The sequence below is a fragment of the Caretta caretta genome, chromosome 3, assembly GCF_965140235.1.
Source record: "Caretta caretta isolate rCarCar2 chromosome 3, rCarCar1.hap1, whole genome shotgun sequence".
Taxonomy (NCBI): domain Eukaryota; kingdom Metazoa; phylum Chordata; order Testudines; family Cheloniidae; genus Caretta; species Caretta caretta.
In genome coordinates this window covers 40,196,885-40,221,887 of record NC_134208.1, presented here as the reverse complement: position 1 = coordinate 40,221,887, position 25,003 = coordinate 40,196,885, and the positions used below count along the sequence as shown (strand labels likewise).

At 44.1% G+C, this 25,003-nt stretch overlaps 1 long non-coding RNA gene across 1 annotated transcript in view; it reads left to right on the top strand.

Moving 5' to 3' along the window:
- The window catches only part of LOC125634508 (uncharacterized), a 32,141-nt gene extending 8,320 nt beyond the window's left edge, over positions 1 to 23,821 (top strand). The window contains exon 4 of the long non-coding RNA XR_007355945.2: positions 23,675 to 23,821. This is a non-coding gene — a long non-coding RNA (uncharacterized LOC125634508). The remainder of the gene's footprint in view (positions 1 to 23,674) is intronic.
- The last annotated feature ends 1,182 nt before the right edge of the window (positions 23,822 to 25,003 follow it).

The window sequence follows — 25,003 nt, the reverse complement described above, 5'->3', positions numbered from 1 at the left end:
CTTGTGATCTTACAAAATACAAGCATTTTAATCTCCATCTTCAATAATAATAATAATAAGCATTTTTCAACTTAAAAAATTCTATGATCAATAACACCCCCAGAATGCACTGCAGGTGGGTAATACTGACAGCCCTATTTTACAGATGAGGGAAACTAAGACAGAGAGGTTAAATTGTGACCAGTGCCACAGAGGAGACCCAAAGTTAGAGCCACAGTATTAGATCTCAGAAGTTCATGGAACTCCCTTCTGTTCTCAAAGCACTAGTCCATTCTTCCTTTGTCTAATGGAATGTGAATGTTCTTACTATACATGTAAATGTCCATTTGTTTTTCTTTTAATCCTGCTGATCTCTTCTTTATAAAAGTAGAGGAAGAACCTTGCTGCTAAGGACTTTGGCAATTTAAAAAAGATATCAGAATAAATAAGAGAATTGTCTGTCCTCCAATGTGTATTGTACACCAAGGAATTTACTGATTTGAAATTGTGATGTGATGATGGTGCAAAACTGGGCAAAGCATAGAACCTTGAGCAGAGTCCCCTCACTACTGCTTGTGAATAATTCAGCGAGCATAGCTCATGCTTACACTTGAGTTATACCTAAGTTACTACAGTGAATTCTTTCCCACGTGTCTGACTGGTGGGTCTCACTGACATGCTCAGGGTCTAACTGATCATCAAATTTGGCGCTGGGAAGGAATTTTCCCTCAGGTCAGATTGTCAGAGATCCTGGGGCTTTTTCACCTTGCTCTGCATCATGGAACATGGGTCACTAGCACGTTTAAACTAGTGTAAATGGTGGATTCTCTATAACTTGAAGTCTTTAAACCATGATTTGAGGACTTCAGTAACTCAGCAAGAGGTTATGGGTCTATTACAGGAGTGGATGGGTGGGAGAAATTTTGTGGCCCATAATGTAAATAAGATGATATTCAGTAAGGAAAAATGCAAAGTGCTCCTCTGAGGAAGGAACTATCAGTTGCACACATACAAAATGGGAAATGGCTGCCTAGGAAGGAGTACTGCAGAAAGGGATCTGGGGGTCATAGTGGAACACAAGCTAAATATGAGTCAACAGTGTAACACTGTTGCAAAAAAAGCAAACATCATTCTGGGATGTATTAGCAGGAGTGTTGTAAGCAAAACATGAGAAGTAATTCTTCTGCTCTACTCCACACTGATTAGACCTCAACTGTAGTACTGTGTCCAGGTTCTGGGTGCCACATTTCAGGAAAGATGTGGACAAATTGGAGAAAGACCAGAGAAGAGCATCAAAAATGATTAAAGGTCTAGAAAACATGACCTATGAGGGAAGATTGAAAAAAACAGGTTTGTTCAGTCTGGAAAAGAGAAGACAGAGAGGGGACATAACAGTTTTCAAGTACATAAAAGGTTGTTACAATGAGGAGGGAGAAAAATTGTTCTTAACCTTTGAGGATAGGACAAGAAGCAATGGGCTTAACTTGCAGCAAGGGAGGTTTAGATTGGACATTAGGAAAAGCTTCTTAACTGTCAGGGTGGTTAAGCACTGGAATAAATTGCCTAGGGAAATTATGGAATCTCTATCACTGGAGATTTTTAAGAATAGGTTAGACAAACACCTGTCAGGGATGGTCTAGATAATACTTAGTCCTGCCGTGAGTGCAGGGGACTGGAGTAGATGACCTCTCGAGGTCCCTTCCAGTTCTATGATTCTATGTGTAGGAGGTCAGACTAGATGATCACAATGGTCCCTCCTGGCCTTAAACTCTATGAGTCTATGATCTGGATTTCTTTCAAAAAGATAGTAAGAATTCCACCTATTAAAAACTAGTGCATATGATTGTGCTATACTCTCTGAGCCAGACCTGTAGCAACATGAGAGCTCTACTTGGCACAGATGGAGAGAAGGGGAGAGCAATGGTGCCTTAAGTCTGTCTTTGTACTACCTTGCTCCCTTGGGTTGCCAGGGGCCATTCAACCCCTTGCATAACTTAGAGCAGCCTCAGAGCTCTTCTAATGTCTCCTGGGTTGTAACAGCCCCCTAAGGATTGGGGTTTCTTAACTATTATGTGCTCTGACTGCACATCAAGATACACCAGGGAGATTGGCACAGAGCTGGCAATGGAAGCTCTACACTAGCAGGGATTCACCATACTGACTCCATGTCACCATTCCCCATATCAGCTATCCTGTTAGAGCAGCTTTCTGGTCCCTTTGTACTACAGGATTAGAAAGAGAGATTGAGAGAGAGCATTCAAGGGCAAGGACAGAGCTCTGATACTCAAATTACAGAAGAGCTTAATAATGAAGGGGTGTGAAGAAGAATGCCATTATATAACCTACTCTTTGTGCAAATCCCTGACTCTTACTTATCTAGAAAACAAAATCCTTCCTTGGTTCTTAGTTTCTGTCTGTAGTGTAGATCTGGTAAGAATCTGAACTTTCATCAGACAACTCCGATTCTTTTTTTCCTTTCCTTTCATTCACTTACAGATTACACACTGTGCTTCAGACCTGGAGCTTGCCTTGGTATTATTTTCACCTTTCATCTCTTACTGGAATTTGATAATATCAAGTTTCAAGAGGAGGTTTCTGAATAGAAGCTTTAAGAAACTCTAGGACAGTGTTTCCCAAACTTGGGATGCTGCTTGTTCAGGGAAAGCCCCTGGCGGGCTGGGCCGGTTTGTTTACTTGCTGCGTCCGCAGGTTCAGCCGATCACGGCTCCCATTGGCCGCAGTTCGCCGCTCTAGGCCAATGGAGGCTGCCGGAAGCGGTGAGGGCCGAGGGACATACCGGCTGCCACTTCCTGTAGCCCCATTGGTCTGGAGCGGTGAACTGCGGCCAGTGGGAGCCGCGATCAGCCGAACCTGCGGATGAGGCAGGTAAAGAAACTGGCCCAGCCCACCAGGGGCTTTCCCTGAACAAGCAGCAGCCCTAGTTTGGGAAACACTGGTCTAGGGGTATTTTCCACATGTAAAATAAAAAGGGTCATTTCCCCCCCCATAATTTGTAAATCATTGTTCATAACATTTTGAAACATATTTAAATCCCCCCCTCCTTTCCACCCTTTCTGTGTGTGTCCCTGTGTCTCTTTCCTTTGCCATGTAAAAAAGCACAAAGACCTCAACTGATGCTATCTTGCAAAAAGGAGTGAAAGGAAAGGAGATGACCATAATACTGTGAAGAATATAGGAAGCACAATGTGCACCCTCCTGTCTAGCTGAGATGAGCTCAGATAATCCTATGCAGAGGGCCTTGGGATGAATTTGACTATCTAGTGCTGTACACACAGCAGTTTGGCCAAGTGAGGGAAATGGACCAAAGCACCACATTCAAAATGTGTATTGTATCAGGCCTTTGTTGTTAGAAAGTATTCAAGGTGAGAATATGCCTTTGATTTACGTAATGGCATTACAATATTTTCTTTATAACTTGTTATCCCTCCTTAACACAGCCTGACTTCTGCTTTGTTGACTGCCATTGTGCATTAAACAAACATTTTCACTGAGCAGTATATCAAGAAGCCCTGGGAGGCAAAAACTCAGAATCCTTGTGTCTGCAAAATGCCGACTAGCTAGAGATGTTCCAGATGGTGGATTAATTAGTGCATTCTCCCAGACGAACGCATCCTGCTGTGTGGAACACTCAGCTTGTTTTTCCGAAAATGTCAGCTGAGTTTGAGACTCTTTCCAATGAGTCTGAGGAACTGGAATTGCAGCAGAGGCCAGCAAACCCAACCTCTTCTTTGATAGAGGCTACCCAAATCTCAAAACCGAAGGTTGTCAAGACATGAACAAAAGTCTCTGTATATGAAATAGAACTATGACTTTCATGGTTGATGAATGCTAATGAGGAGTGCTTAGCCTGAAGCCACTGCTAACTTAGACTGTAAATGCCCTTTTCAGAAATGACAGCCTTCCAACCACCCTGAAAATTTCAATAGTCCAACTACACTTCAGGAATCCACAACTCAGCACATACAATCACATCAACTACTGCCTTGTCCTTTAGCTCCCCTTCTTGGGCAAAGTTATCAAGACAGTGAACTGACTCTAACAACACCTGATCTTGCCATATCCTGATCTGAATCCTTCCCAGTCAGAATTCATACCAGGATATGGTATGGAGAAGACACTTTTTACACTAATGGATAATCTTCTTTCACTCAGAGAGAGAGGACAAACCTCCATCTTAGTGTTGTTAGATCTAGTCACAGCTTTCAATGCTATTCATCATGAGATGGTCCTGACTCATTTATGAGTCCTGGCAGGGGTGGCTGGAATTGCATTAAGCTGGCTTCCTTCACACCTTCATTGCCAACAATATGCTGATGACACCTACTGCTACATCTCTTTCACATTAACTGCAGGCATTGCCATTGGCCAACTATTTTAGTGCCAGAGAGAAGTAAGTGACTGGCTGAAAAGAAGCGGGCTCCAGCTGAATGCATGTAGGACTGAAATAATGTTGGTACAAATGGAGTAGCAGTAAGCTGTCTTTGCTCATTCTTATTGGATAGATCCCAGAAAGTTATGATGAGTAATTGCTCATTGTGACTTTCAAGAGCTCTCACCTTTATGTTCAGCCATTACCAGAAACAGTGTGATGCTGTCAGCTTTGATGCCAGGCATACCCTGACAATGCCCAGCTGTACATAAATCTAGCAGAGACAGTGCCAGTATCAAGCATCACAGTTCCCGGGAAAAATAAATATCTGGATGAAAAGCAGCTGTCCCAGGTTCAAACTAGGTAAAGCAGATGTGCTGCTCACAAAATGGAGGAAGCAGGTTGCGAAACTGGCTGGGGGTCTGCCATCATTGTTCATTGAGGGCATTTGCTTTCTGATTGTCAAGAGGGTGAACAATGCTGGATCTAGAATGATCTCCAGATCTGGACAGAAGCTCCCAAAACATTGACCTTCTAAGCAGGAATCCTGGAGTCATGTTGTTCAGAACATTAACAGCAATAAGGCACTTTGAGAGGTTCCTGTGTACCAAGAAGGGCAGCTTGGAGTAAACTACTTTGTCCTCTTGGAATGCAATGAGCTACTGGATGGCCATTCTCAAAGTGTGTGAGGCACAGATTGTGATAACAATCTGAGAGTCCCCAGTTTGAATGATTGTTTAACAGCCCTTTCTACCTTCCAGTCCAGAGTGGTCATGAAGAAACACACTAACCTCCAGAGGCAGAGAATTAGAATAGGAAGCCACCACTGAGTCATATTTGCTGTGGGACAACCAGAGGTTGTGGGAGTTGGGGTTCAGTTTAGAGACTGAGGAGGTTCTTTGGCAGAATGGGTGCACAGTCAGGAGTGACACCGCCTGTTTGCATCATCTTCCCAAAAGGCACAGTCAACTTTGAAGGGGTCCCCTGGGAGAACATAAAGTGCTCTGCCCCACTCACCAAGGAATTTTCCTCCACTAGAGAAAGAGTTAAGTTTTTTGTCCTGTGGGAGACCAAGTATCTGCACTTCTCCAGCATGATCTCCTAAGGTTTTCTGAGGTGTGTTGAGGGGAGGGGAAGGTATTGTGCTAAAATGCACAGGTCCAGCTCTGAGTCTAGCTCACCCTCTGGATAACTGTATCTGAGGGAGGGAAGCAATAAAGGACAAGGGTTTTGTTGCTTTAGGGGTGGAAAAGAGGTACCTTCAGAAGAAGCAGAATGGCCCATTTAACTTGCTCACTAAGCATGGGGAGCTCTCCTGGGAAGCCTCTTTTGGAGGGGAGGAGAAAAGAGCCATTGTGTGAGAGAGCTTGGAGCCAGCAAAGTCCCTTTGTATCCAAGCTATGGATCTTGGATGAAAGGCCTCCCTTGCGCTGATGGTAAGATAGGGCCCTCAGACTGGATATCCTGAGAGCCCCCCATCTGAGATGTAGACCTCCTGAAGATCCCTTTCTTTGGTGTTGGGGCATGGGGGACTTTAAAGCAGCACTGTGGATACTGAGTCCTAGGATGAGGACTAAATTCAGACATGTTCATTAGACTTAGAACCATCATGTTTTGCACAAGACTGTGGTGAGCGATCTCAGAAACCATCTCTCTTTGTGTGGCCAACTATAACAGCTATACTCTACTGGGGCATTACTACCGCTGAAGGTCCCCAAAGTGAAACTATCAGGGGCTAGGCATTCTCCCTCAGGCCCTCAGCTATTCTCTACCACAGAAGATCAAACTGAACTTGAGTCCTGCCAACTTTAGGGCAAATGTAAGACACATCTATTTGTATTAGCCTTCCCTAAATCATGATGCCATGCTCCTTGTCAGACAGAAATGATACTATTATAACGTATATCCATGGCACTTTGATACAATAATGATACATGATAGATGAACAGATACTGTACATTATTTTGTACTTGACTGTGTAGAAATTCAGCTGCCATTGGTCCGCATTGTGCAGTCGTTTGTGTGTTTTGTGGCCATTCCAAAATGGAATTAAGAAGGGAATTGTGCTGCACAGTTGACGTTCTTGGTTCCTTAAAACTAGTCTTAAAACATACCTTTTTATAACCTAGTAACCTTTTAAATTCAGCATTAATATGGCAATGCCTTTTTTGTTGAATTCTTTCTGTAAATGAAGTGTTTGCTATATAGGGGTTGTTACTTATTATTATGTTGTTCAGCCCTGGGTAATGTTAAAGGATTGTATATAAATATTTTTTTCATTTATTTTCAGTACATGCATCTGTATGTACATAGTTGTGTAATAGCTCTGTGGGTGATTACCTGTAGATCCATGGTGTACTGTAAATACAGTGCTGTGCCTTGTGCTGTGAGAGCTGACAAGATGCCAAGGACCTGCAATCATCCACTTTATTAAGGGAGAGAGAAATGGAGACATGGTCAATGGTGAGCAAAACTCAAGCTTTATATTTACTTCTGATCATGGAGATTATTCTTTGCCTCCCTTCCTCATTTGTAAAATGTGGATAATAAAACTTCCTTTCCTCCACTCTTTGTCTATCTCCCCAACTTGGTTTCTAATTTCTTTGTTTTAGGAACCAAATTTTCATGATACATCTGTACAGTGCCTATCACAGTGAGGCCCTGATCCTTGATGGGAGCTGCTAGGTTCTACTTTCATTCAAAAAATAAATCATTTTAATTATAAGTTCTTCAAGGCAGAGTCTCTTAATATCTGTTTGTGCTGTGACTAGCACAATCATAGAATCATAGAAATGTAGGGCTGGAAGGGACCTTCAGAGGTTATTTGGTCCAGCCTCTTGTCCAGCTGAGGACCAAGAACACCTAGACCATCCCTGACAGGTGTTTGTTCCACCTGTTCTTAAAAACCTCTAATGATAGGGATTCCACGACCTTCCTTGGAAGCCTATTACAGAGCTAAGCTCCCTTATAGTTAGAAAGTTTTTCCTAATATTGAACCTTAATTTCCCTTTCTGCAGATTAAGTCTATTACTTCCTGTCCTACCTTCAGTAGACATGGAGAACAGTTTATCACCATCCTCTTTATAACAGCCCTTAATATATCTGAAGACTGTTATCAGATCCCAACTCACTCTTCTTTTCTCAAGACTAAACATGCCTAGTTTTTAGGTTGTTCACCCCACACTGGAAAGGAAGGAGTTAAAAGCAACCTAGGGAAGCTGCACAGGGAGCAGCCAATTGTCGAGAGGCTGTATGGGGCAGCCAATCTGGGCCCAGCGCTTACCTAAAAGGAGCTGCAGGGCCAGAGACAGTCAGTGGTTGCTGTTTGGAGCTGAAGGAGGGAGGATTGGGCTCCTAGAAGGTAGATGGAAGCAAGCACCTTAGACAAAGCAGCTGTTGGTGGGGACTGAGGGAGCAAGAGGGAGCTCCTGGATGGCTGCCCAGACATGTGCCTGGAGGCTCTGAGACGAGGGGGAAGAAGATGCTGGGGCTGCAGGGAAGTGGCCCAGGGAATTGAAGCAGCATTAGTGGAGAATTAAGGAAAGGCAACAGGAGGCTGCTCTCTACAGGGTCCCTCGGCTGGGAACCAGAGTAGTGGGCAGGCCTGGTGATATCAGTCAGCTCTGTGTTCTTGGGGAACCAGGGCGCAGTATCCAGCCTGTCTGACTCATGGAAGACATGCCCCCCGCCCCCCACCAGCCTCTGCTTGAACCAAAACTGATCAAAGAAAAGACTTGCAGAGAGCAGTGAAGGGTGTTTGGAGACACACCTAGACCCCTCCTGACAAGGGTGACAAGAACAAAGGCCACTCCCCTAGCCTCATATTCATGAAAGATGGGACAGGGAGACATCTCCATTAGCATACAGAATGGAGAACAGAGGCAACTCCCCTGGACTCATCTGCATGAAAGATAGGACACAGAGACATCTTCATTAGCATATAGCATCTTTTCTACCTCAGGTATTAACCTTTAGTAATGTAACCGTTATATTGGTTTAGGCTCTCCTTGTGTAGTTATCACTATTATTCAATCAATAACTTTTGTGGTTAAGCTGGTTGCCCACCCCCCTCCCCCCCGAACTTTACTCTTCTGTGTCTTTAGCTTCCCCATTTACTCTGCAGCAACGCTTCTTTTGCCTAAGCTAAAGATCCCTGTAGCACCCAAAAATCTTATGGGGTTTGCTCATCAGGTGGGTTAGTACCAGAACAACTGTGATGTGAAAGTGGGGATATGAACCTATGACATACAAGGGTGGCAGCTTGAAAGTGCTGCTCGACCCAGCCTGCTCAGGCGTACTCTATTCGAGTGCGGTACTTGTGGTACATAAGGGTGACAGCTTGAAAGTGCTGATTGACCCAGTCCGCTCAGACTTGCTCTGTTAATGTGTGTGTGTGTGTGTGTGTTCATCTGGTTCTGGGGCTAGAGGAACCCAGCCCTGGGAAACCTAGGTCCTGCAAGATAGCTCTATTGGGAGGGGACTTGCAGAAGGGAGAAGTAGAGCTCTATATGAAAACACAAGTGACATAAGCAGTACATTAATAGAATTACAGAACACCCCCCTCCCCCAAGAAGAGTAGCCCTAATAAATGAGCATACCCCAAAGTAACAGGCAAATCTGGTAACACTGGGTTCCCCCCACGGTGGGGAAGTGGCTGGACAATAGGACTGGGATACTCACCCCTGCAAGGGGGAAACCTGGATGGCGACACAGCAGAGGGCTGAGTCGTGAAGAGCATGCTGCAGTTCTGGAAGCCAAGAGAGGGGCTGTAAGCGGAAGCAGAGATGGAGAGATGGTGTGAAGACTGTCAATGGGGGTGTTGGTCTCAAGCTAATCCCCAGAGCAACCAGGAGGAGGTGCCAGTTCAGCGGCAAGAGGTACACACCATGACAGTCAGGTTTTCTAAAGCTTTTATCATTTTTATTGCTCTCCTCTGAACTCTCTTCAGTTTGTCCACATCTTTCTTAAAATGTGATGCCCAGAACTGGACACAGTACTCCACCTGAAGCCTCATCAGTGCCAAGTAGAATGGGATAATTGCCTCTTCTGTCTTACGTATGATGGTCCTGTTAATACACCCCAGGATTATATTAGCCTTTTTTGCAACTGCATCACGTGACTGACTCCTATTCAATTTGTGATCCACCCTAACCCCCAGATCCTTTTCAGAAGTACTACTACTTAGCCAGTTATTCCCCCTTTTGTAGCTGTGCACTTGATTTTTCCTTCCTGAGTGAAGCACTTTCTATTTGTCTTTATTGAATTTCATCTTGTTGATTTCAGACCCATTCTCTAATTTGTCAAGGTCATTTTGAATTCCAATACTGGCCTCCAAAGTGCTTGCAACCCCTCCCAGTTGGGTGTCCTCCACAAATTTTAGAAGCATACTCTCCATTCCATTATCCAAGTCACTAATGAAAATAATGACTGGACCAGACCCAGGGCTGACCCCCTGGGACTCCATTAGATTTGTCCTTGTTTGGCAGTGAGCCCTGATCTTGGTTAGGGTGTTAGTTACTGTAATACAAAAATGTGTAAAAATACAATTGTAAAAACAATTGCCTTTGACAATTTTCTTTCTTAAAATCTGTTAATTAGAACTAGCGACCTTCTGGACACCTGCAGTCGTATCTATCACAAGAATCCCCACCCCCACCTTCTAAGCCCGACATTCCATCTGACACCTCCCTATATTCCATATCTTTCTTTATTAGTTTCTATATTTTTCCCTCCCCAGCTGCTTATGCCGTGTGGTAGGTGTTTTATGGGGTGCGATGGTAGCAGCCTATGATGATTTATTTATTTATTTATTTATTATTTGTATTCCAGCAGTTCCTGGAGTCCCCAGCTGAGCTCAGGGTCTTATTGTGCTAGGTCCTATACAAACGTTGATAAGAAGTTCCTGCCCCTAAGAGTGTACAAACTAAACAGACAAGAAAAACAAGGGGTGGAAGAAAGAGAGATAATATCCAACCAGAGTGTAACAAATACCTAGGTATTAGCTCAGATGAGCACTTGAATGGTTGAAATTTGAAAGGACAGACCAGTGATCTCTGGTGTTCTCTGATGGAAAAGTCAGAGTTGAATGTTGGGATTTTTTTTCCCTCCTGTACTCAGTGCCTCAGAATGACTGGGTGTACCAAACATCAATACTCCAATTCAACAGGAATGTGGAAATAATTATTCTCTGTCAGTCAGTCACCTTGTTGCAAATATCTGCATTATATAGGAAAATACTGAAATAGAGATGTTGTACCAAGAATCCTGGGATGCTGTACAATTACTGAAGCTGAAGCTGGCAGGTTATTTCCTAGTTATCTAATAGATATAATCACTATATAGTTATTTTCTAGGATGAGAATCCATTTATTTGGATGACCTGCATGCCATTATTACCAGAGTGCATGCATTTCCCTGTACCATTATTTCTCAGTAACTACTGTTTTGCAAATCTCTTTATTCTGATGGGCTACTATAATCCCTCTGATCTGACTGGCTCAGATTTTTAATCTGTTTGACTGCAACAAAAACTGTCCTCTTAGTATCTTGTTACCCTCAGAGAAACTCTTAAATTGATGTGGAAAGAAAAAAACTACAAACAAGCAAACAAAACAGGGCTGTGAAACTTGTGAAAGGGGAATAGGATGAATTACACGTTTAAAATCAGTTGACTCATTTCCCTCCTTACTTCTGTTTGTCTCTGGTCTCCTCCCCTTCAGGACCATTCTTATCTCTTTAATAACTGCTTTATCTTGCTGTTTGGTTTAGTTTGTGACTTACATCAATGGTTTATATTGTGCACAGCCGAACTCCTGCCTCCCAATTAAGTTTTTAAACAAATGTAACTAAAAATACACCCAGAACTTGCAATTCCTTACCCACATGAGTAATCTTTACTCACTGGAGTAATCTCATTGATTTAATCAGGCTACTTCTTCACGGAAAGATTGAACACATGAATAAAGTTTTGGAAGATTAGTTCCATCTAGTGAAGCTGTTCTACTTTGTATGAGACCTGTAAATTCATTGGTACAGAGACAAAGTGGGAATGACTTGATAGCTTAGTGCACTCTCCGGGAGACCCAGATTCCAGTCCCTGCTCCAATTCATGTTTAAATATTTCATATCAAGAGGAACAGATTCAGCAGGAGAGATTAGATACCTAGCCCTATGTGTTTAGCATACTCATGTCAGAGGGGAGAGACATGGGTTCAAGTCCCTGCTCTGAATCCAGCAGAGGGGGGCATTTGAACTTCAGTCTCCCAACTCGTAGGCAAGAGTTCTGACCACTGGATTATTGGGATGGAGGTGAGTTATCACCCCCTCTCTGTTTTGTACAAGGCCCCGTCCAGTAAGTGAGCTTTTATGTGGCATTTGAGCATGCCAGCTGGATCAGGCCCAACAAGTGAGTGAGGCAAAGAAACTCCTACCTTACAAATCCCACTGAGGCTTAAGCATGAGTTAGTTGACAAGCAGCTTGGCGGTGTTAGGTGGCTGTGCACATGTCCAGCAGCAGAAATGTAGGCAGCCCGCTGACTTTACTGCTGAAAATGTAGCCATCTAGGTTAGCCTTAGGTGCCTTCAGGGTTAGGTGGCAGTTGATCGGCAGTTCTGTGAATGCCAGTGGTGCCTAAATGTTGGACTGAGGTGCCTGAAGTGCCAATTAGTCACCTGAGTCTCCCTTGTGAATCTAGCTCTTAGCCTCTCAGTGCCTCAGTTACCTATCTGTAAAGTGGGGATAATAGCACTTCCTTGCCTCAAAGAGGAGTTGTAGAGATAAATACATTAAAGATTGGGAAGTGCTCTTATACTATGGCAATGGAGAGCATATAAGTCCTTAGAGGATAGATGCCTCTCCAACTTATGCTAGAGTTGTGCTCTAAAGCAATGGTATTCAACCTGTGGTCCGCAGACTATGTAGAAGGGGGCCATGGATGGTGGCTATGAAAATGCAGTTTCAGATCCCAGAAAAGGCATTCCATTTTTCTGATCAATCAACAGTAAGTGAAGACCCCCACCTACAGGTCAAAACCCAGCAGCGTTGTCGTTACCATAGAAGCCCACAGTTCAGTGCCCTTTTTCTTGCTGCGTCAAATGCCATGCTGAGCATGTGCAACATTTATAGTTGAATTCTGTTCAGTCTAAGACGTCCATGGTAAGGGTCGGCAGACCACAGATTGAATTTCCGCACCTCCATTTGAAATTTTGTAGGGATCCACAAATGAAAAAATGTTGAAAACCACTGCACTAGAGCATAAATGGAATTTAAGCTGTGCATGGGCCTTGTGCATCCCCCCCTGCACAATGGTGAAGCAACCCAACAAATGGGACAGTAGCAACGGGTGACTGAGACTGAGCAGTGAGTTATCTGCTCTCTAGGGTGCTGGGTCGGGACCTTGTGGAGAATGGTGGTCCAGCTCTCCCAACTGTCTGACTCACCATGGATACCGCCAACATTCAGGGAAGTGAATTGGACTGCCGAAGGCCATTACATACTTTAGCCTTACTATTCTCAACCCTGGGACATAAAAACATAAGAACGGCCATACTGGGTCAGACCAATGGTCCATCTAGCCCAGTATGCTGTCTTCCAACAGTGGCCAGTGCTAGGTACTCCAGATGGAGTGAACAGGTAATCATCAAGTGATCCATCCCCCGTTGCCCATTCCCAGCTTCTGGCAAACAGAGGCTAGGGACACCATCATCCTCCATGAATTTATCTAGTTCTTTTTTGAACAGTAGGGACAGCCCTACTAACTCTGGCCATTGGGCCTTACTGCCCTGGGAAGAAGGGTGGCTACTTAGACTTGGGTCACTGGGCCTTCCTGTCCTGAATCCCAAGATAGCCCTATTGTCTCTGATTGTTGGGCCATACTGCCCTGGGGAGGAGGGCTGCTACTTAGACTTTAGCTACTAGGCCTTATGGTCCTGAAGCCCAGGCCTGCCTTAGTGACTTAGGCTATGGGGCTACACTGGCCTAAGGGGCTGATGTCATAGCCATTTTGTTTCCTCCAGACCATATTGTGATACCTTACTCCAATTTAGTAGCACTTACTTATTGGTATCAATAGGTCTACCAATGGAGGAAGGTACTATTCAGTGTGAGTTAGGGGATCAGAATCTGTTCTTTTTATTGGGGAGATGTTTTTAAAGGCTTTATGCATTTTATTGAATCTCATATTCATTGTAAATGCTCCAGGACTGGAACTGTGCTCTGTATAATGCTGAGTAGATTGTCGTTGCAGATAATAAATAATAGTAATGATCTCTGATGAAATAGACATCTCCAAATAAATATTATGCAATCTTGTAGTACCTGCACCACTGAACATATCATTTTTCAGAAAAATAGTAAGAGAAAATCTTTCCTTGCCCATTAGTGGTGCTGCTCCAAGGGAGGATGCATTGATGAGAGTTGAAGTGGCATATGTGAATTTTACTTTTAACTGTTGTGTTGGCCACACGTAAGTTGCCAAGGAAACCATGCACATCTTAGACTTACTGAAGGTAAAAGAGAGTTGACTTGGGCAGTCTGGATGGATCTGCTGCTTGGAGTGGAAGTGAAATCCCAGGCTTGCTTGAGGAGTGAACTGAAAGGCTTGAAGTGTTACCTTTCACACTCAGGGAGTGAGCAGCTGGCCAATTGGCAGGTTTGAGACTTTGGATAGCTGACATCATCCATTTTCAAAGCAGAAACTGGGAAGAGAAGCCTAATTTACAGTTTGATGGGGTGTGGTGGCTGCTTGGAATTCAACTTAACATTTTAGTTTGGTATCCCCAAAATATATGCATGTTCTTTTAATAATATATCATATTGTTATCCTTTCAAGCCTGCTTCAGTTCCTTTACTCTTTGTGTGTATCTGTATATTGCCCAAGATCTAGTGTTAGACTCTCAGAGAAAATCGGAACCCCTTTTTTTTCTGGTTACACCACCTTATGAAGATAATAGAATTATAGAAAGGGGGAAATGTAATCTAATGTGACTTCTTTTAAGGAACATGACCCAGGGAAACTGCCCATAGCCCCAAATATATTTAAACAATTCAAGGAGTGTTAATGGGCTATCAACAAACTTGTAATTTATTTTCCCTCTGTTGAAATGGTCCACTGAGTTGCGTTTCACAGATAATCGATCATCTAGGGACTGGAACGCATCACAACCTCTTTGTTTGTTCTTAATTCCATCTACACTACAAAATTAGGTTGAATTTATAGAAGTCGTTTTTTTAGAAATCGTTTTTATATAGGCGATTGTGTGTATCCCCACACAAAATGCTCTAAGTGCACTGTTATGCATAAAGGGGTAGATTTCCAAACAAGCCTCCTAAACTGTGTCTGTAAAATATGTGCATGCAACAGTCCACATGTACAAATTTCTGTATTTGTAAATGTAAATGGGCAGGTTTTGTTTTCATTGAAATTTTACTTTCAAAATAAGTTGCACAAGGAAGGAACAGCAACAAGTGGTGTTGTAGTGAATTCCTTCCACATCTATTTGCAAAACAAAAGAAGAGGCAGAGAAGAAGGAAAAGCCACAAAAAATAAAAACAAACTCCTCACCCAAAGTATTTATTTTTCAAATGATGAGTAAACCATTCTATTGGCATGTAAATACACCATATCAATTGTTTGAGATGAGAATTAAAAACAGAAAGAAAGAATTTCCTTCCTTAGGGTGGGGGTGCGTGCATGTGGGTGGATGGAGCCATTAAAAGATATTATCTCACCCACCTTGTCTCTCTGGCTCTTTAAACAGCAGAGGAAGGTGAAACGAAATCTAATGGCTGGAAGCTGACACTAGATAAATTCAGACTAAAAATCAGATTAAAACTTTCAACTCTGAGGGTGATTAACCATTGGAACAGTTTACCTGGGGATGTGGTGAATTCTCTGTCACTCAAATTCTTTCAATCAAGATTGGTATCTTTCTAGAAGATATACTTGAACCCAGGCAGAAGCTGTGGGCCTTGAGGCAAAAGTCATTGGATGGTTCTGCCCATGGTTATTCAGGAGGTCAGACCCCATGATCACAATGGTCCCTTCTGGCTTTGAAAAAAATTTACGTGTCTTTGAAAAGCATGCAATGAAATGTGCAGTATTATTAAGGGAGCGAAGGGGTGGTGTGGACGGAGAAGAGTTTTCAAAAGCACTCAGCAGTGGCCTACCTCAGCGAAGTAAATGGTGAAAATTTCATTGACTTCAGTGGGATCAGAGTTCGGCCAATGCTAAGCTCTTTTTGAAATCCCACCCGTATGAGGTTCTTACAGCTCAAGGAATCAAGGCCTCTCCCGTGCTATGCTTGTTAAGTGGGGTCCTCTGTAGAAAGCATGTCACGTCAACCACCTCTGCGTGCAAACAAGTTTCACTTCGGCAACTCCTTGAAAAATCTGACCCATACATTTGCCATTTTAGATATTTAGATTTATTGGGCCAAATTCACTGTTGATCTAAGTAGGCACAAATGTGATTTCAGTGGGGTTGTGTCCACTGATGCAAGCAATAGAGTTCGTTTGTCATCTTAAAACTTACACATTGCCAATAATTTGGCCACTTCCCCATGTAAAACTCCAAACTGAAACTTAGGTCTCTTGAAATACCTCCATTCTTCTCTGGGAAGAATGGGCTTGGACAAACAAAATGCTGTCTGACCAAAAGTCTGCCCTGGTTTTCCCATTGCTTCCTCTGCCCTTAGAAGCAACTGTTCTTTTTGTCTGAAGAATTTCTTCCACAGTCAGCGTGATTGAGGTCTGGGGTACTCAGGTGGCACTGAAAATAGAGTCGACCCTAGGATAGTCAATAGGACATTAGTGTGCTGAGCCAGCATAAGCCCCATTCTGAGACATTGATTGGGTATAAAATGCTGTTCTCCATTTTATGCTTTTTACAGGTAGATAGGCAAGTGAAATACAGAAAGGCATCTCTCCTAGCATAAAAGCCACATACATGCACATTGCAACCGTATCATCTTGAGGCTAAGAAAAAGAGCCTGGTAGTGAAGTACAGACATGTGACTGGGATTCAGTTATAAGATGGATTTGGGGGGACAAATTCTTAAGAGAAAACCATTAGCAGGATCTCCTATATTAAGGATATCCAGGGACAAGATGATCTATAATGAATTTCTGCTTTTTAGTAGCTATGAGCCTCCATCCTTTATTCACTAACACCCTTTAATCTCCTCCGGCTTCTCTTGATAGGTTTATGTATTTTTTTTATTAATGTGGCTTTTTTAGCTGGTGTTTCAGGTTCTATCACTACCTAATTTTATTTATTTCTCATAACATAACCAATACAGATCTTTCCAGCTCATGCCATATGGAACCTAAAACTTGTTGCAGCGTTTGTGAAAAATGGCTGTTTTGTCTGAGGCAGTTTGGTAGACACTTTGACTTCGGTGCTGCTGGATGAGAAATGGTACTTGTTTGAACATCAGGTTTTTTACAAAATATGCCATTATCTCGTTATCAGAGAACGTTAAAATTGTTGAAATGTGTCCCTTGTAATCAAAAAGGACCCCATGATTTTTGAAAAATGTCAATTTCTAAATAAACCCAGCATTGACATAAGTCAGTTTGTATAAGTCCAGATTCTGACACTCTTACTCACATTTAATAGTACATTACACTTCCAGGAGCCTTATTGACCTCAGTGAAACTACCTGGTATTATTCATTGTGAGGGGGGTGTCAAAATCTGGCCCATAATGTACATAATCTGTACAAATGCCACCTCCTGGTTTTTGCCCTTTGACCTTGAGAAAGTTGTGCAAATGGCACTTACTTACAGTCAATAGGAAGAATCTTTCCTCCTAATTTTGTCTACCCTTATTCATGTATTGATATAGAGAAGGGCAAGCAGGCTTTTGTCTCCCAGATCTTATAACTGTAATGAGAGAGATGCAGGAGTTGGAACAGATAGGGTATGTCTACACTGGCAAAGTTTTTGCATCACAAGTTATACCACTTTTATTAAACCGCTGGAATTAAACCGCTGTTGCGTGTCCACACTGCGCTCCTTGTGACGCTGGAGCGCATCCACATTAGCAGCTTTTGCAATGGCAAAGAGAGCAGTGCCTTGTGGTAGCTATCCCACTGTGCAACTGGCCGCAGGGTGCTTTGGGAGGGGTTTGCAATGCCTTATGGGGCAGGCACAACATCACATGATGCAGGTTTCCCAGTCCCATTGTTCCATGGGCATCTACTCAGGCCGGATTAACTTTTTGTGAGCCCAGCACCATACATATTTATCGGCCTCCATTGGGGAAATAGGGCATGTGATGGGGGGCAGTCGGCAGAGCGAGGGGCCGGTTGGAGGCAATGTGGTGCAGAGCAGCGTGAGAGCCCCACTCAGCCCAGCACAAGGGCACTGTTTACAAACCCACAACTGCTAGGCGCACACTGGCCCACCCAGCCCTGCGCTGCCAGCCTGCCCCTTCCACACTGCCCCCCTGCCCAGTGCCCTGCCCTTATGCCCAGCACCCCTTCACCAGAGACCTCCCCCACAGATCCCTATGCCCAATGCCAATGGACATGCTATGCCCAGCACCCACTCCCAGAGACCCCTCCCGCTGACCTTCCACCACAACTGCACAGCACCCTGCACACCATACCCCCTGCCCAACTACCCCACCCACAGATCCCCTAATGTCCAACACCCCCTTCACAGTCCCACCATCACAACTGTACAGCACCCCATATTCCTGAGGGAATTCTGCATCAAATTCTGTGCATAATATTTTAAAATTCTGCAATTTTTTTAACAATAAATAAATGTGGAAGCTCCACCATGGTAGTGGGGAGCACAGGCTGCTGGCTGCATGGAGGTGGGAGAATACCCTGCAGCCTGCCCCGCCCCCCCAGGACAGGGACTTGGCAATGAGGCTGAACCTGACCCTTACACTGCACAAGGGCCATGCCTGCCACAGAAACACCCTATGCCAGGCACACCAGATGTGGGCAGGGAGGCTCAGCCTGGGAGCAGGATCCAAGTGCAGAGGGACTTAGTGTGGGGGGGATCCAGATGGGGGTAATAGGGTTCTGTGGGGGGAGGGGGTAAGAGGTAGTCTGGGTGCAGGCAGCTCAGTTGGGGATCTGGATGCACAGGGAGGTTCCAGGTGCAGGGGCAATGGGAGTCTGCAGGGGGTACCAAGTGAAACTGGTTGGAGCTCGGCAGGGGGAGGGGGAGCTGGGTGCAGGGGAGGTGGGGTTCAGTTGGGTGAGGGTCCAGGTGTAGTGGTTGGAGGTCAGTGGGGAGGGTGTCGGGGGGGGCTCCTTGGGGTGGTACAGATGCAGGGGAGGTGGGGCTTGTCAGGATGAGGGTTTGATGGGCCTGCTTAACAGGGGAGCCCCAGCTGCTGCCAAGCGGATCCACATGCTGGGCCCTCGCTTCCCCATCCCATGCCCCTTCCTCACCACTCCATCTCCTGCTCATCCCACCCCCTTCCTTCCCCCGCTTCCCCATCCCATGCCCCTTCCCCACCACTCCATCTCCCCCCCCAGGCTTGGGGGTCAGGGGGAAAACTGCCCCCAAGCATGAGCCAGAGAAGCAGGCTGGTGCCGGGTCGCTCCACTTCCTGCCGCCTGGTGATTGCAGGTCGGCCCCGACCCTGCACTCATGGGGCAGCGGGAAGTGAAGTGACCCAGCCCCAGCCCGCTCTGCTCTGCTCCCCTGGCTCCCAGCCTTGGGACTTGGGGAGCAAGGGGGAACCACCCCCCAGCCCTCACTGGCGGCGCGGCTGGGAGCCAGCGGAGCGGGCTGGGGCCGGGTCACTCCAGTTCCCGCCACCCGGTGAGTGCAGGGGGGCCCGACCCTGCAGTCACGGGGCACCGGGAAGTGAAGTAACCCAGCCTGCTCTGCTCTGCTCCCCTCACTCCCAGCCTTGGGACTGGGGGACAGGGGGAACTGCCCCCCAGCACTCACTGGCAGCATGGAGTGGGCTGAGGTCGGGTCGCTCCACTTCCCACCGCCCCGTGACTGCAGGGCGCGCCCGACCCCTGCTGCAGTCCACTGGGATTTGCTCAGGGGAAGGGGTGGAATGGGGTCAGGGCTCTGGCGGAGCAGGGGTGGGAAGAGGCAGGGCGGAACAGGGGCGGGGGCAGCTTTCCTGGCTGGCCCAGCAGGCCTGGGGATCGGACTGGCCGGGGCTCCTCTGACTCTGGGCTCGGCGCTATGGCACCATAAACCCGGTACTGATCCTACTACTTTGCCAGCTGCTTTTCAACTGAAGTGATTGGGGCGGTGTGTGTGTGTGTGTGTATGTGGAGGGGGCGAGAGAGACAGTGTGTTTTGGGGCACAGAGACTGTGTCAGCATGCTGTCTTGTAAGTTCAGACAGGGGCAGGAAGCAAGATCAGGACAGCACACAAGGGCTGTCAGAAATGGTGCTTTGAAAGGGGCGGGGCGCATGTCTCCAGGGCAGCCGAGTTCAAAACAGCGAGCAGAGCGGTCACTTGAGGCATTATGGGACAGCTCCAGAGGCCAATTACAGCACAGGAAGCAATCAAGTGTCTACACTGGCATAGAACACTGGAGCCCCTGTGCAAATAGCCTTACGACTCTCGTTGAGGTGGTTTTTTTGCAGTCCTGCAACTGAGGAGTTTCTGTGCACAAAGAGGCTTGGCAGTGTGCACACGTCTGCAGTTTGAGTGCAAAAAAGCCACTTTACTGCGCAGAAACTTGCCAGTGTAGACAAGCCCTTAGTTAGTAGTCAAACTCATTGATCTACAAGTATATGGGCCTGATCTAAAGTTCATTGAAGTCAAGGACAGTCCTTCAATGGGCTTTGGATTTGGATTTAAGTGCATTCTACTGCTGTTAAGGAAACATTACAAAAATGTAGCCAGTCCTGTGTGTTGAGTCCCTTTAGGCTCATTTGAAAAAAAGAGAAAAGTTTGAGATGTTTCTAGAAATCAGGGAGGAGGAAACTATTTCATGTATTGATTTTTTTATATAAAAATCTTGCTATTATAAAAGCAGTAAGAAAAATATCAAGGTAGTCTCTTAAGTAAAGACAGCTATCTTTTTCAATTAATAAACTGAAGACTCTAATAATAAATAAAGGCCAGATTATGGAGAACCATAGAGGACAATTTTAGAAAACAAAACAAACAAATATCACTGGTCTGATCAGCTAAGTGTCAGTGTGGTTAGAAAATGGCAAATGCTCATTCTTTTTGGCAAACTGGAAATTTGTTCCTGGGTTTGGTTGACTGATGCTATTTCTGAAAATTCCAACCTGTGAAGTATTGGTCTTCTAGAAAATCTTTAGGGCAATACATATCCTTCCTTTTTCAGTGCCTTCTGAATATTCTGCTTTATCAATTAGAGAATCCCAGTGTCTGGTATTAGTGTCTGGAAGTTTAAAAAGCACATTCATTCTGAGAAATTTTTTTTACCCCTCTAACTACTCAGTCTAATCAGCTCTTCCTTTACTTTAGTAAAGTGTCTTCACAGTTGTGACAAATAGCAAAGTGAAGAGTGCATATTACTTTTCTTAGGCTATGAATCTTTTATCTCCCTGGGAAACATAATAAAATCCACGTTCTCAGTAAAAGAGCCACCTTTAGAAATCTTTGCTTGGTATTTAATCTTAGTCCACATTATTGCTTAGGAATTCAAAGTATTCCCCAAAGAAAAAATAAACATGGAGACAGAAATGTCAAGGTCAGTGATTCGCAGCAGGATGTCATTAAAAGAAATGGAAGCTTTGTGCTTTCATATCCACTGTTATTTCCTTAACAACAGCATCTTAAATAACATCTTTAACATATAACTGAAAAACCAGCCCGGAAAAAGAACTAGACACCACAGTATAATTTCTCAAAATAAAAATTAATGGTGCTCTGCAAATGCTCATATAATAATACCTCTGATCTCCCACTCTCCTGCATGAAGAATTTGATCCTGCACCCACTTGAGCCAGTTGCAAAACTCCCATTGATGTCAGTGGTTCACAATCAAGGCCTAAGGCTTTATTTGTATACTTCACTGACTCTTGTCTTTATGCCTTGTTTCATACTGCCATTAAAGCTTAGTGCTATATGCCCCATCTAACAGCAATGTAATGTCTTACTCTGGCATCGTTGTTATATTTGCATAGCCTCTGATGAGCATGGTGCCAAAAAATGCATAAGGTCTGATATTTTTTCAGTGTATTAACTCCTCTGACCAGATCCTCAGGTGTGCTAGAATTCCACTAAGAAGAGGGAATTGAACAAGTGGCTTTAAGCATCTTTCTGCTGTCCTGATCCCCAGGGCTTCCAGGAGCCAGGTCATACCGCTGTGTAAATTAGAGCAGACTCAGGGCAGAATGTAACTACCCAAATTAGAATTTGGTCAAAATGGACACATAAGTCCAAAAAGTTCCATGGGATATGAAATGACTGCAAATGGTCAGGACCTCCAGCTTTTCATCTCATCTGAATCACAGTACTCCTAGCAGCACAGTGCTCTTGGCCCTTGCACCATGTTAGGACTTTCATTCAGTTCCAATGAAGGAGGAGTCACTAAGATCTACAGCAACATGGGGTTTCCTGGGAAGTCCATCATTGAAATACTAACAAGGCTCAAGCCTGCTTATCTTGTGAGAGTTCTTCAGCCTGAGACAGTAAGACTGCAGGCTAAAGAAAGGAGCTAGCCTTAAGGCTAAGCCTCGCCTTATATTTTCCCTATTACTATCTGGTACTGCAAAGTTTTTTTTTAAAAAATGTTATACATTTTAAGTTAAGAAATAAATATATAAGAAGCATTTTCAACAGCATACAATAGGTTTGTTTAAAGTTACTTATCTTACTTCATAGTAAGGCCATGCTCCAATAAGCTTCCATTGTAAAGGTAGAATTACTAGCATTCTGCATGTTGGCATGTTTTGTCTAGGTAAGGTTTACATTATGAATATGCCGAATGTCCATTTTAGGGTTTGTATTTGGAGCATAATGCGAAAGTTGGCAGATTGACAAACTGGCAGCAGAGTTTGTTTAATCAGGTTTATTGAGACATGCAAAATCATTTAAATCTCTTTTTTTTGTAATTAAAGAGAACATTTTCCCACAGAACCAGAATTAAGTACACATGTAACATTCTCATTGGATCACATTTCTTCATCCAGGAGTGAGAGTACCCTTGCATTTTCATGGTAAGATTGTTCTCCAGAAGCTTGTCCTCTGGAGAGCACAGTATACCTCAGATTGGCAATTTTGTAATCAGCTTGTCGTGATTATGTGCTTGCTGCTATACAAAACACAAAGGAAGAGCCAACTAAAATTTAACCAACCAATTCAGACCAACAAAGTACAACATGTCCAGGAGATGGATCTATCACAAAGCAAAGCTGAAAACAATATACATGACAGCATAAAATTGATTAAAGCTTGTACTATAGGTTCCATGGAAGAAATGTGTTTCAAGAAGAGATCTGGAGGAAGAGAGGGAGGCTATCTGGTGTACCCAGAGAGGAAGAAATAAGGGGCAGTGTGAAAAAAGGTGAGAAGAGAAAAGTGGGTGATGGATCCAAAGGTAATAGAAATACGGACTTGGCAGAGCAGAAGGAGTGAGTTAAAGAGCAGAAATAGATTAGAGTAGATATAGACAGGCACAGAACTGTGCAGATCACTGAAGGTGATGACAAGACGTTTGTGCTTGATGTGGAAGACAATGAGATTTCTTGTAACCTCCTCATTGCATTTTGCAACTGGATCTGCACAGCACAGCAGGTGAGATACACAGGAAGATGATGATTTTTCTGAATCTGGCTGTGGCAAAGTTTGCTCTGTTCTATATCTGATCACCAGTTTTCCTCTTCTGCTGCACTGAATCAGTATGTCTGAAATGAGCAAAGAAAAGAAAGCCTTGAGTCCAAAGGTTCTGAGATTCATAGCGATGCTCTTCAAAGAGGGATGGGCAACTGCCAGTACTGGAATGTAATCTGAAAAAACGGTTATAAATAATATTACAAGAGTGAGGTGGCATGGGGAGAGAGAGGAGTACAGAGGAGAAAGAAGGAAGAATTAGAAGAGATCAGAACCACTTCCATTCAGATGATCTACTATACCTAACCGAGAATTGTTTCTGGGGATTTTAGTGAGAACCCAGAAAGCTAATGTTAGTTCCTTCATTCTGAAGCCCACAGACACCTTCGTATTACAGGGTTGGTTGAAACCAGAGTTTCTTTGTCTAAGACTGTCTATATACAAACACAACCCTGATTACTTAACAAACAATGATAAGTAGATCACTTCCTTTATTCTGCTCTGATGGGGGCTTTTGCTGAATTCAATTACTGAATAACTTATTCCTTTGTTTCATTAGGTCTTCTTGGTCTGATTCTGCTGTCAATTACATTAGTGTAAATCAGGAATGACTCCACTGAACATTTTGGAATTACCCTGGTGAAAACCTGAGGCAAGTAAGATTTGGATCAAGCCTTCTCTGGTCTCTCAAGCTGTGTCCTTTACTCAGAAGGCAAGTATCATGCCTGTCATTATGTTGATGGATAGTATTTTTGTTGACCCTTGGGCCAAGTGGCTACCCAATATTTGGGGTGTAGCTCGGTTGGTTCTGTTAGGACAAAATATTGATGATAGAGTCAGATTTTTTTTTTTGGTGCAATCCTGTTTATTTGCGAGGAATGGACACAAGGCCCTCTTTCCCTGAGCATATTGGGAACAAATAGGAGGCAGTTTTGTTGTTCAGAAATCCAGCCCTATGCCCCAAGCAGCTCAGTTGCTGCTTCCTCTCAGGACCATGCTATCAGTGCTTCTTTAGCTTTCTCCTAGCTTTCCGATTTCTTTCCGCTTCTGACACTCACAGACAGAAACAGCTACAATCCAATCAATGCCCCAAGCCCTGCATTTTCAGTCAGTTTCAGGGAAGTCCCCACTGTTCTCCCTGAGTTACTTTATGCTTAGGCCTTCCCACCTGGTCTAGTGTTTTGGGCATTGGTTTCTATCGTTTCAGCTATAAATAAGTTTAATTGCTTCTTCATTTATCCTGAATGAAAGCCGGCTGGCATGCACGTCAGCTTCAGTGAGGTCCAAAGACACTCCCGCTGGCAACCTTTAACACATTATTTGCATTACAATAAATAATATACAAAATGGCTGTTCCACTCGCTGTACTGGTATAAAAGAATGATTATTTACCTTATACTGATGTTTTTATCCATGTGGATCCCACTGTAAGTTCACATGAACCTCCATGTATGCAAGATCCGACTCATTTGAAAAGCAGTATCCATTGGGCCGCACCTACCATCTGCATGACCCCCATTACCCTTTCTCAACCCCCAAAGGCATAAAGGGCAGAGAAGCCACAATAAACCCTCAGTTTCCTTGATAATTCAGAATCCCAGATAATAAGGACTCTAAAAGAGCAAGGATGGAGGCTGGGTCATGGATCCACTATAAAGTACATAAATGTTCTCTCTTCAAGTATGTGTCTGTGTGGTTCCCACTCTGGGTGACTGATATGCAGTGCCCAAGCTGGAAGGTGAGATTGAGTAGTCCGGACACTAACTATAAAGTTATTGCAGCACTACCCTCCTGAAATTAGCATCTGATCTTGCTGCCGGGTCAAGGGCATAGTGTTTAACGAAAGCCAGCAGGTTATTTCATGTAGCTGTCTTGAAAATTTCAGATA